The sequence below is a fragment of the Aedes albopictus genome, chromosome 1 (assembly GCF_035046485.1).
Source record: "Aedes albopictus strain Foshan chromosome 1, AalbF5, whole genome shotgun sequence".
NCBI lineage: Eukaryota > Metazoa > Arthropoda > Insecta > Diptera > Culicidae > Aedes > Aedes albopictus.
Genome location: NC_085136.1, coordinates 206,234,260 through 206,245,436, shown reverse-complemented (window position 1 = coordinate 206,245,436; position 11,177 = coordinate 206,234,260). Strand labels below are relative to the sequence as shown.

Below are 11,177 nucleotides of genomic sequence, written 5' to 3'. Positions count from 1 at the left end.
TTCTCAAATTGCATAGTGATGCTAAAGTTATTCAGGCTTATTCTGCGCGGCGTGTGAGGTGAGACGGACGGTTTCGTCTCACGTGACGTGAGACGACTAATGTAAATCAAATGGGGCGAGTCGACTTTTGTCACCTCATTCGACTCGTCTCACCTCGCACGCCGCGCACAATAAGCCTGATTGGTCTTTGATACTGACAACCTTTACCAAAAATATCTAAATTTGTTGCGGAGGTTTAGACAGATTTGTTGGTTCACTAAGTCCTCCCAAATTGCACAGTGATGCAAAAATTATCGGTCTTTGATACTGATCACCTTTATCAAAAATATTCAAATTCGTTGCAGAGGTTTAGACATATTTGTTGGTTCACTAAGTCCTCCCAAAGTGCATAGTGATGCAAAAATTATCGGTCTTTGATACTGACAACCTTTACCAAAAATATCTAAATTCTTTGCGGAGGTTTAGACAAATTTGTTGGTTCACTAAGTCCTCCTTGACGTCCTCCCAAATTGCATAGTGATGCGAAAAATTATCGGTCTTTGATACAGATCACCTTTATCAAAAATATTCAAATTCGTTGCAGAGGTCATAGTGATGCGGTCTTTGATACTGATCACCTTTACCTATCAAAAATATATAAATTCGCCACCAGGTTCATAATTGTCATGCATGACCGCAGTGTTTGTTCTCCAATAGAACTTAATTGACCGAAATCAAATATCTTACGAACAGCGATTCCCTGTTCAAACAATTCTGACAAACTAGATATCGCCTCGATGAGTTGGTCGGCCGACTGGAAGCTGACTTTACGATACACTTATCCGTAGGATTTGGGACCTCAAGCCAAGACTATACTATGTACAGATCAAACACCTAAAAATAAAAATGAATTCATACAATTGAAGATTCTCCCAAAGAAAATCTCACCTGCAGAATAACATTTCAAATCACCGCCAATATCTGCAGCACCAAACACAAGGCTGTTGTTCATTACGCCGGTTCGTTTGCACCTTCTTGCACTCCACGAACGCAGCAATGCTATCCGGATTCCATCGTCATTCACCCCATAGAACAAATCGTAGCTTAAACTGGAGCCAACTCATTTTTCCAACAGAAAAGTAAACATCCGTTGTCTTTATTGCAAGTCAACATTGATCGAGAACACCAATTGAATATTACAATTATGATACATACTGAAATTCAGGTTCAAGAAGTGTGTATCGGCGTGTTTCCCAATAAATCCTGCCGGCAGACTAGTTTAGGTTTTTAGACACCTCGAAACGCCGCGCCGACGAGTACATCTGGCTGGTTTTCCACGCCCACAGCATCCGACTACCGGAAGCCATCCCAAAATCCAGCTTCAAGTTGCTTCTAGGCTCCCTTTGGACCTGACTGCACGAAGAGCGATCTTTGAGGAATGTAGAACCGCTTAGTTTCCAACTCTCGAGTTGCTTCCGAGCAGTTTGGCGCCGTTGGTCAGCTAGTGGGTCGACGCATTGCCATCTGGTTGCATCTGAAGGAAGGTTGCACCGGAGCGGGACCAGCCGAACAGGAAATTCATTTTGATAGACCAGCGGTCGGATTCATGGCTTTGGTGAACTTGCTGCAGAGGATTTTTCCTTTGTCAAGTGGTTGACCGCAAACATTCAGACCTCGCCGCCAATGCAACGAATTGACGATTTCATCGTGAATCCTGGATGCGAAAACAGAAATTTTACGGATAAATATGAAATTCGTTCACGGATAATGGGAGAAACGAAGATATTTAACTGTTATGATGGCTTACCTTAGCGGAAATTTTTCCAGAAATATTTCCGTATAGAATCGTGCGCGTCAATAGCACCGCCTAGAAGATCCTAATTTCCGTCTTGTCCCGATCATAGAACACACCGTTACCTTTACTCAACATTTTCGGCCGCTGCATCCACCGGCATGAAGAATCACACGTTTGGATATAAGAACAACTTGTTTAGCGATTGCTTGCCACGTAGCGCCGTACCGGTCATTCCAAACAGTACCTACACGCTGGCCTTGCCAAGACATTTCGCAAATCCATCCATCGACAAGAGACGTTTTGTGATCGAACTTTCACTGACGCCACAGCGTTTCCTGGACCAGTCGTCGGTATGTGAAGGCTGTCCATTAAGCCCTTTTGTCTCTGGATCTGTCTGCAGGCCAAGTTCTCGATGGAATAACAGATTAAATTGGAAATCTCTTCCATCGACTTCGGGGAAATTTGGTGTTGCTTTGCTGCTGCTGAGGAGGTAACAAAAAGACTAGCGAACAAAACAAACAATCATGTTGTTGACAAGTCGCTTGACAGTTCGCTCATTTCGCCCGTTCAAGGGGTTAACCAACGCAAGCATATTACAGAAAACAAGAGGGGCTTGCAAAAGGGGAAAAACGAAAGTGGTACCGAAAAAAACGATTACTGCTCCGTCTGTATCTTCGTCGGTGGTAGCACCACAAACGAAGATACAGACGGAGCAGTAATCGTTTTTTTCGGTACCACTTTCATTTTCACGCTTTGGCGAGCCCCTCTTGCTTTGCGTAAGGCCTGGGACACACTGGTGGTGTTCGTACCATGGTACAAGTTGTCAAGAAAATTATTTCAAGGCTATCTTGAATGAAGACAATTATCAGTATGAAACTCATTTCAAGATAATTGTACCATGGTACGAATACCACCAGTCTGTCCAAGGTTTAATTGCGCCGTATGGTGAACCCCTTGAACGGGCGAACTGAGCGAACTGTCAAAGCGACATGTCACCAACATGTTTGTTTACAGTTCTGCTTTTTGCTGCCGGAAAGTTTCGATTCGTTCTGCGAACGATTGAATTAGCGGCGTCGGTGGTGTAGTGGTAAGCGTGGTTGCCTCTCACCCCAGTCGGTCTAGGTTCAATCCTAGTCGACGCCGTCGGTATTTCTGAGACAAAAATATCTGATCACGCCTTCCCTCGGATAGGAAGTAAAGCCGTAGGTCCCGGCCCATGTGTTGATGGGTTCGATATGTAGGGTGTCAGGTGTGTGTGGATGTCTCCCTGACCGTCCGTGTTTAGGCTTAGTACCAGAAATAGGCGGACGTTAAACTAGAGCTGATGCCGAACGGTGTCGGCTCGCCAGAAATAAGAAGAAGAACGATTGAATATTAATAATTAATATTGTAATTTGTTGTTTTTGGGTACGTTTTGGGAACATTTTTGATCCTCATAATGTTGCGGCATTTTAGTACTCCACGAAAACGCAAACGAACCGGCTGGAAGCCCAATTGATCATTTGTGGCTGATAGTTCTCAGTAAATAACAACTGGTGCGACAGGCAGTGTGATGATTTGGCCAAGTGGAAACGTTATTTTGAAGGTGAGAATTTCGAATTGGTGAAGCGCCCTGTACCGTCCAGGGGCTCAACTTAACACTACACGGAATGTGATATCTTTTAATTCATAACAGTCCGACGATATCTTTTTAATAATCTATATTGAAATATCACAAACCATCACTTAACTTATATTACAATGATTCAATTTTTTTCTTATATCACCTTTCTGTATTTCTTCACCGAAGTTGAAAAAACTGAACCGAACTGGACTTTTACTCTTACGTTGAAAAACTGAACTTTTACAACTACTGTCTTTTCTGAACCAAGATTGAACACTCTAGTGTTGAAACTGACCCACTGTCTCACTGACTGTCTTTGAACTCAACAACTCCGTTCTTCAACAACTCTAACGTCGAACTCTCCTCGATTACTCTGTTCTTCAACAACTGCCCCGTGTAGTGTTTAATGCAGCCCCTGGACGGTACAGGGCGCTTCATATGGTGACAGCGAAAAACTGTTCGGCAATTAGAACAGCGGGACGCCAATTTTCTGACTGGAAGAAGAAATCAGTGTCAGAATCAGTGCAAACCATGAACATTGAACAGTTTTGAACAATTGAGAAGAAAACAATGTTACAGACTGGATGGAAAAGATGAAATTCGTGGCAGCGCAAGTGATAGTGGAATACAACGTAGCACCGAATTGGAAATGGCAACGCAACAACCTATGTATGGAACCGAGTGCCTGGACCAATGGACATCATTCAGCCTGCATTATTTGATGGTATCGTGAGTATTAACCTTTTAAATGATTAAGTGTTTTGAGATGGTTTAAATTTTTTGTGAGTTGGTTTGAAATGATGAAAAATTTTTACGATATGAACAAAAACATTTTAATTGAAATACTGTTGTGGGAAAAATAAAGAAGTTATTCAAAAATTTATAAAAAAAAGGAAATCATAGTGATTTTTAATAAATAATGGAAAAATATAACAAGAATAATGATTTCAAGAAGAACAAGTGGATGAAAAATACGAACAAACACAAAAATACAAACAAACACTAGTTAACAAAATCAAAGGAAAGTCGCGGACTTCTGTTAACGATTAAAATTATTGATGCATAATTACGTGCTGATTTTGAGACCGTGTTTAAAATAAGAAAACTAAGAAGTACAGTTTTTTTTTATTATACGAGACAATCGCAACCAAGTTTTTTTTAGAATTTACTAAAATTTAAATATCTCGAGTTACAATTCACCAAATTTAAATATCTTTTTAGGAATAATAGGAAGCTGAATGTAATATGTTTTGAATATCTAATTATTTTTTTTTTCTCGTCAGATTAGATATTGATGAGTGTTGGGAACAATCTCCTTAAATGGTAGCAAAATATTCAATAAATAAAACAAGATTTGCATTTTTCTTTCAAAAAAAAAAAATCTTTATCAGTTATAGCAATGTTGATTCAAAATCGCCAGCTTTGTACGGGATATCGAAAATATTTTCAGCTCTACTGTATTTTTTCCCTTATGCTTTCGAACTTAGGGCATAATTTTACACTAAACATGATTTTCAGATGTAAGCTAGCATTACAATAGAATGGAATCAATCAAAACAAAAAAAATAATAATAATTTTGTAAATATGCAGCAGACCGGCGATAATAAGGTCGTGTTAATTTGAAAAAAAAATCAGTAAAAATATCAACATAAAAATGACCACTAATACAATGGATGAAATAGGCAACAATAGTGGAGCGAACAACGCTAGATTTGAATTTCCAATAAATTTTGCTATACAGTGTATTCCAGAATTTCATGGTAGTGCATGTGAATTAGATGCTTTCATATATCAAATAAATTGTTTTTTGAAATCCATAAAACGGATAACTGATGCTAGTGAAAGGAAAAATGCAGAAACCGTACTCATTCAAATTGCACTGTCTAAACTTAAAGGCCCAGCAGCGTTAAAATTTAAAAACATTCTTGCAAATACTTGGGATAAAGTGAAAGATAATCTCCAAAAAGAATTCGGAATTAGTTTACATTTGGAAGAACTGTTTAATAAAATAGAGACCCTTGAACAAGGCAAGTGTGAAAGTTTTAAAAACTACAAAGATCGCGTTCTTCAACTTAAGAGGAATATTGATGAATTCGAAAAAGATTATATTAAAGATCCTACAATTGAGTCATACGCTCAAATACATTTAAGAATACATTTTCTAGCGGGATTGGAAGATATAAATTTGAAAATTTTTGCAAAAACGAAAAAAGAAGACTCATTGGAAGATTTGCTAGATTACCTACAAGAAGAATGCATCGATGTGGAACAACAAGAACGCATCGAGCAGAGATTGAGGGATTCCCACACTGCAGAATTTTACAGGCAACAAAATGAAAAACAGAAATTCAGTAATCCACAATGTATTGATCACAACTTCCATTACGATAAAAGTAGATTCAACCAGAGCGAAATAGGTTATGAAAAAGATTTTAACAATTCAAGAGCAAATTTTCAATACGCCCTAAGTAACATTTTGATCTTATCGAGAAAATCGAATTCAAAGTTTTGGTTTTCATTTTTAATTCCTATTTAATGATCAAACCGAAAACAGTATAATGAATAAGCGCAAACGACATCAGATAACAGCGTTTATTACTTCCTGATTAAAAATATAGATAGAGTACAAAAAAACATTAGTTTTTTGCATTAAATCAGTTCTACGTCGTTTGGCGTCAGAAAACGTAAATAAGACATTTTGTTAAGTCATTCTGAAACCTCTCGGTTACTTTCGTCGGTTACGTTACGTCGCGTTACGCGAATTTATGTTGCTTACGTCGGTGTGTTTACGTCATGTAGCCAGCTGTCATGTTGGTTACGCCAAGTTACTTACGTCGTTGTGTTGATCGATTTGTGTGGAAGATTGGCACTTAAGCCATACGGATTCCTCATAGAAAAAGGTATTTTCTTAGGCTTCAGAGTACGGATTAATTAATTAATGTTAATTTTTCATTTTCAGTAAGTGTTTCCTACGCAGCAATGGTGCCGCAGGCAAATTAACTTGGAATACCTAGCGGCAACAACAGGCGCCAACGGATGCAACCGAACCGGGGAAGTCTTCGTTCCGAAATCGGAATGATATTATAGTAATATAATCTAGAAGATCCAGGGCGAATCCTGTTGCAAGCTCATCAGCTGCAGCTCATCCAGGATTGTGGCCACTGAGCGGATGACTGTCGGTGTATCGTGCAATGCTCTAGGGCTTGCGACAATGTTTCGAAAGCAAGGCGGCGGTGAACTAGGAGGCCGAGGTGGCGATAGAGACGACCGCGGAGATAGCCAGCATCGCGGTGATAACCATGACAACGGACAGAGTAATTTAAAAGTTGCATAACTAACTATGGTTACTGGACCAACTTGCAGACTAAAAGATGCTGTATGCCTTCAAGAACGTCCAAACTATCCTGGAGTTTAGCCATTGACATCTACAGCTGTACAATAGTTATGTTTGCCGTTAAATGTTGTTCAACTATAATATATTATCCCTTCGAAGTTGTACGAACCATTCATTTTGGATGTTGGAGATCAACCAACTACTCCGAATAACAGAACTTGTTACGAATGTAGTCATATCCCCATATACAGAGTATTGTTGCATAATCAACTAAAATTACTGGGCCTGCATAAATCATAATCGTTTATACTTTTGGGACATTTAGCGTCGTCCAAACTGCCCTGGAGTTTAGTCCCTAACATCTACTAACAGTAGTGGTTTACGCTACGTATTAGATATTATGTTATCAGTACAAAACCGAATTAGGCGCCATCCATAAACAACGTAGACACATTTTTGGCCATCTCAGCCCCCCCTCCCCCCTCCCCCTCGTAGACTTTTGCTCATAGGTACAAAGTTTTCGAAATTTGTATGGACCGCAGACTTCGGCCATATGAAATCTGTGTTGAGAAAATGTCTACTTTTCAAGTGAGCACTTTTTTTTAAAAGGCACGTGAATAGGCATGGAAACAGCATCTGTAGTTAAATCTCTTTTAGTTTAAAACTTTATTAGAAAAGATATTAGCTAGCAGTTGTAGGGTGGAGCGGAGCTAAATGAACACCCCAAGAATTACCTGGAGTTTACTAGAAGTGCACGCAGGACTATCGTTTATCAAGAATATTAATTGGATGAACTTATTTCAATGGATGACGTTGTTTTGGCAAAATTAATCGCATTAGTAATCAAACTTATCTTGCGCCGTCCTACCCTACACACGGTCTTAGAATTTGGTGACAATGACGAGAAAGAGCTACTACTGATTCAACTTTGGGGGCAGTTTTTGTTCCTGATATTGCTGCTGTTGTTCCTGATTCTGTCGGCGTGATAATTATTTACGAGCTGGTGCTGCTGGTAGAACTGCTGTGCGGGGTTGCAGTTGGGCCAAAATCTGCACCTGGTGTTGTCGCTGTTGCTGCAGTTTTCCCACGCTTCGGAGGATTTTAGGAAATCGAAGAGGCTTTGACGTGGAGGCGTGGCGTCAATTTTGGGCTTCCTACCCACCGTTCGGGAGGATCCTACCCACCGTTCCATTTTGGAGAAATCACCCGACTATTAGGTTTTCTCGCTTTCAGACGAGGTGTGATCGGTCTCATCTTAATGCAGCAGCCAGTTTAACAGGACCAATCGGGACACCTTCAGCAGTCGTCGCGCAAACTGGTCCGCAAGTTTTCCTGAAAAAAAAAATGTTCTCATTTAGTCCCATTCAACACAGGGAGGACTCTCATGACCCGTAAGAAAACTGAGAGGGGCTTACCTTGCACCGTCCTATCCACGCACGGTCTTAGAAGTTGGCAGGGAAGTTGATGACGACGACGAGAGCTTGATCAGCTTATTTCCGTCCGAACTGGGTTTGATCATGCATCCCTAGTTCTTGCTCGACTTGCTAGCGTCGACGGAAGCGGATGAGAAAGAATGCGTTGCCAAACCTGCAAAGGCGGCAAACGATGCCGATCTGATGGAAGCACCGCTTGGAAGGTGGCCTGTGGAAGCAGATAAAGTAGCACGTTAGACTTTTTTATATTGATTTTTTGTGGATGAGTAATGATCAATGCGAAAAGTTGGCGAAATTACTCTCTATTGGTTCATAACTTACCTTACAGCGCCGAGAAAACAATGTCCGGATTCTTTTGCAGCAGAGCATCAAGGAACTTTCATCGACACCTTGAGCTTATCAATCACATCACTAATGCGGGAGCATTTGCATTCCGGCGAGGAATTTTTAGATGTCCGCTGCACCACTTACAAATTGACGGTGGGAGATTCATCTTTGGACTGGACGATGAGTAATTTCAAGATTTCTTCTCGCTCCCTGTATCACAATAACTTGAGGACAACGAACCACTGCTCAAGCCACTGCTTTGGGTGGTACTAGCACCGAAAAATACTTATTACTACCATCCGAACTATTGCAGGAAGTGCCCCTTTCAAGCTGAGTGCTTCCACCGGGAAAGTGTTTCGGCGATAATGTTCCGATGCTTCTTCTTCTTCTTCTTCTCTTCTGGTTTGTTTGGACCGGTGACAGTGACCATACGTCCAGCTGCTTCTTTTACGTCGATTTGACAGCCCACCCCTATGACTGCGGTTGCAGTGTTTCGGTCTCAGTAGGCGGGATAGCCGATTAGCTCATCAGGCCTATCAGCTGTTGCCTTGGTGCGGTTTGTTTTGATCGGAAAGTATTCGTTTACAGTTTGGAACTAATTTCGACTCATTTTATATTTTTAATTGAGTTTTCCTCAGAAAACTTACAACATCTCGAAGGATATTCACATCCTTCGCTTCGAATAGCTGTTTAGAGTTTTGGTATTTACCATCATAGTCATATTGTTTTCTTATTTGCGAGTATCGTTTGCAGTGAAGTACAAGATGTTCCGCGGTCTCCATCTCGTTGCAGAAATCGCAGATCGGACTGTCTTTCAGCTTCATTTTATGCAGCCAGTATTTGCTGTAGTCGTGCCCGGTGATCAGTCTGTTGAGAGTTCTTGTTTCGACGTTGTTCAAAGGCAAGTTGTAGTACCAAGGCTTCTCTTTAAATTCGGGTTGAATTTCTGCAAACTTTCGTCCTTTTTCGTTGGCGTAATCCTTATACCAGTTGTTCACCTTTTCCTGTTTGATTTTCATCAATCGTAGATATGCGTCCTTCAGTAAAACTGGATGTTCGAAGAGTTCTCCATGCTGTGCTCCGTGTTTGGCCAACTCATCAGCCAGATCGTTACCTTTGATGTCGATGTGACTTGGAATCCATTGGATATCGACGTTCCATTCCTGGCAAGTCCGGATGATTTCATCTGCTATTTCGCTTCTTTCCGAGTGTCGCTGGCTGTGGTCCAACAGCATACAGGACGACAGCGAATCCGTGAAAATTACTGCATCCCTCGCCTGGTGCGCTCTGACCTCGTCTGCTGCTACTTTTATTGCTAACAGTTCGGCCGTCATGATCGATGTTTGGTGCTCCAATCTCAGCGAAATCCTACGGTTGCTGAACTCCAAGAAGATTCCTATTCCACAAGTTCCATCCAAGTTTGATGCATCTGTGTAAATTTTACACCTGGTCTTGTATTTCCCATTGAGAAGTCCTAACACCATTTGTTTCATCACCCTCGGGTTCGTATTTTGCTTTTTGAACACGGCTCCTACGCTCATATTGATGGTGACCTCTGCTGATGCCGGATCGACCACCACCGTCCGGACAGGGCTGATAGTGTTGAAGATGTTGCGATGTTCCAAGTACTGCTTTTCCTGGTAAGTCAGCTTCTCACTGTCTCCTTCGTAGTCTTCAATCTCTTGCAACTGCTCATAGATCGGATTTCTGTATGCAACGTTTTTTGCAAGTTCTTTGCACGCTATATACTCGCTACGTATGTCCCACGGCTCCTGACTTGCTACTGCTAGCAGCGAGTTCAGTGGTGTAGTTTTACTGCATCCAGTTACTTTTCGCAAGCACGCATTTAAGGCGGTTTGTATTGTCTTTCTGTTCGTCGTTGATGTATTGTTGACTGTTGATGACCCGTACTCCACACAGCTTCTCACCAGGGCGTTGTACAGCAAGATCATCGTCTGTGGGTGACCCCCGCTACGAATGCTAGATATCACTTTCAGCATCTTCAATCGTTCCTGTATTTTCTCCTTCATAATCCGTATGTGGCCTCCAAACCCCAAAAATCTATCTATGTACAGTCCCAGGTACCTGTGACTGTTAACCTTTTCTATCACAGTATTGTCGACTTTTATGTTTAGCGGCTGAGTTCCTCCATGGAACAGGATAATCTTCGTTTTGTTTGGATTGATTTCTAGGTTCAGGTCCTTCGCTTTACTAGTAAAGTTGGTCAATTGGATTTGCATTTTTTGGTTTAATGCTTCGATGGATTTCGCCCTAACTATTAGAGCGAAATCATCCGCAAACTGAACCAAGATTGTGTCCTCATCGTATATTGTGTGTAGTTTTGTCGTGTACACGTTAAAAAGAGAGGGCGACATCACATCGCCCTGTGGAAGTCCGTTGCTTACTATCCTCGTCAACGTTTTTTCTCCTACCTTCATTGCGATTTTCCTGTTTTTCAAAAAGGACGTAACCCATATTATAACTTCTGACGGAAATAGTAGTTCTTGCATGGTCTCCTCCAAGGTGTCCGTTTTTACGGCATTGTAGGCGTTTGTTAAATCGATGAAAGTCACCGCCGTGATAAACCCGGCTCGTTTATTCTGTTTAATGGCATTTACCACGTAGTTGAGACAAGTCGACGTTGAAACGTTTCTTCTGAACCCAAAAGACAGTTCGGGTAAAATACATCTTTCTTGTAGATGGTT

The 11,177-nt window shown here is 41.1% G+C and overlaps 1 long non-coding RNA gene across 1 annotated transcript; it reads left to right on the top strand.

The window, feature by feature from the left end:
- Nucleotides 1-4,594: 4,594 nt before the first annotated feature.
- Nucleotides 4,595-9,373, top strand: LOC134285443 (uncharacterized). Its single transcript, XR_009996376.1, has 3 exons — nt 4,595-6,278; nt 6,338-9,173; nt 9,265-9,373. It is a non-coding gene; the product is annotated as an uncharacterized LOC134285443 (long non-coding RNA).
- Nucleotides 9,374-11,177: the final 1,804 nt, after the last annotated feature.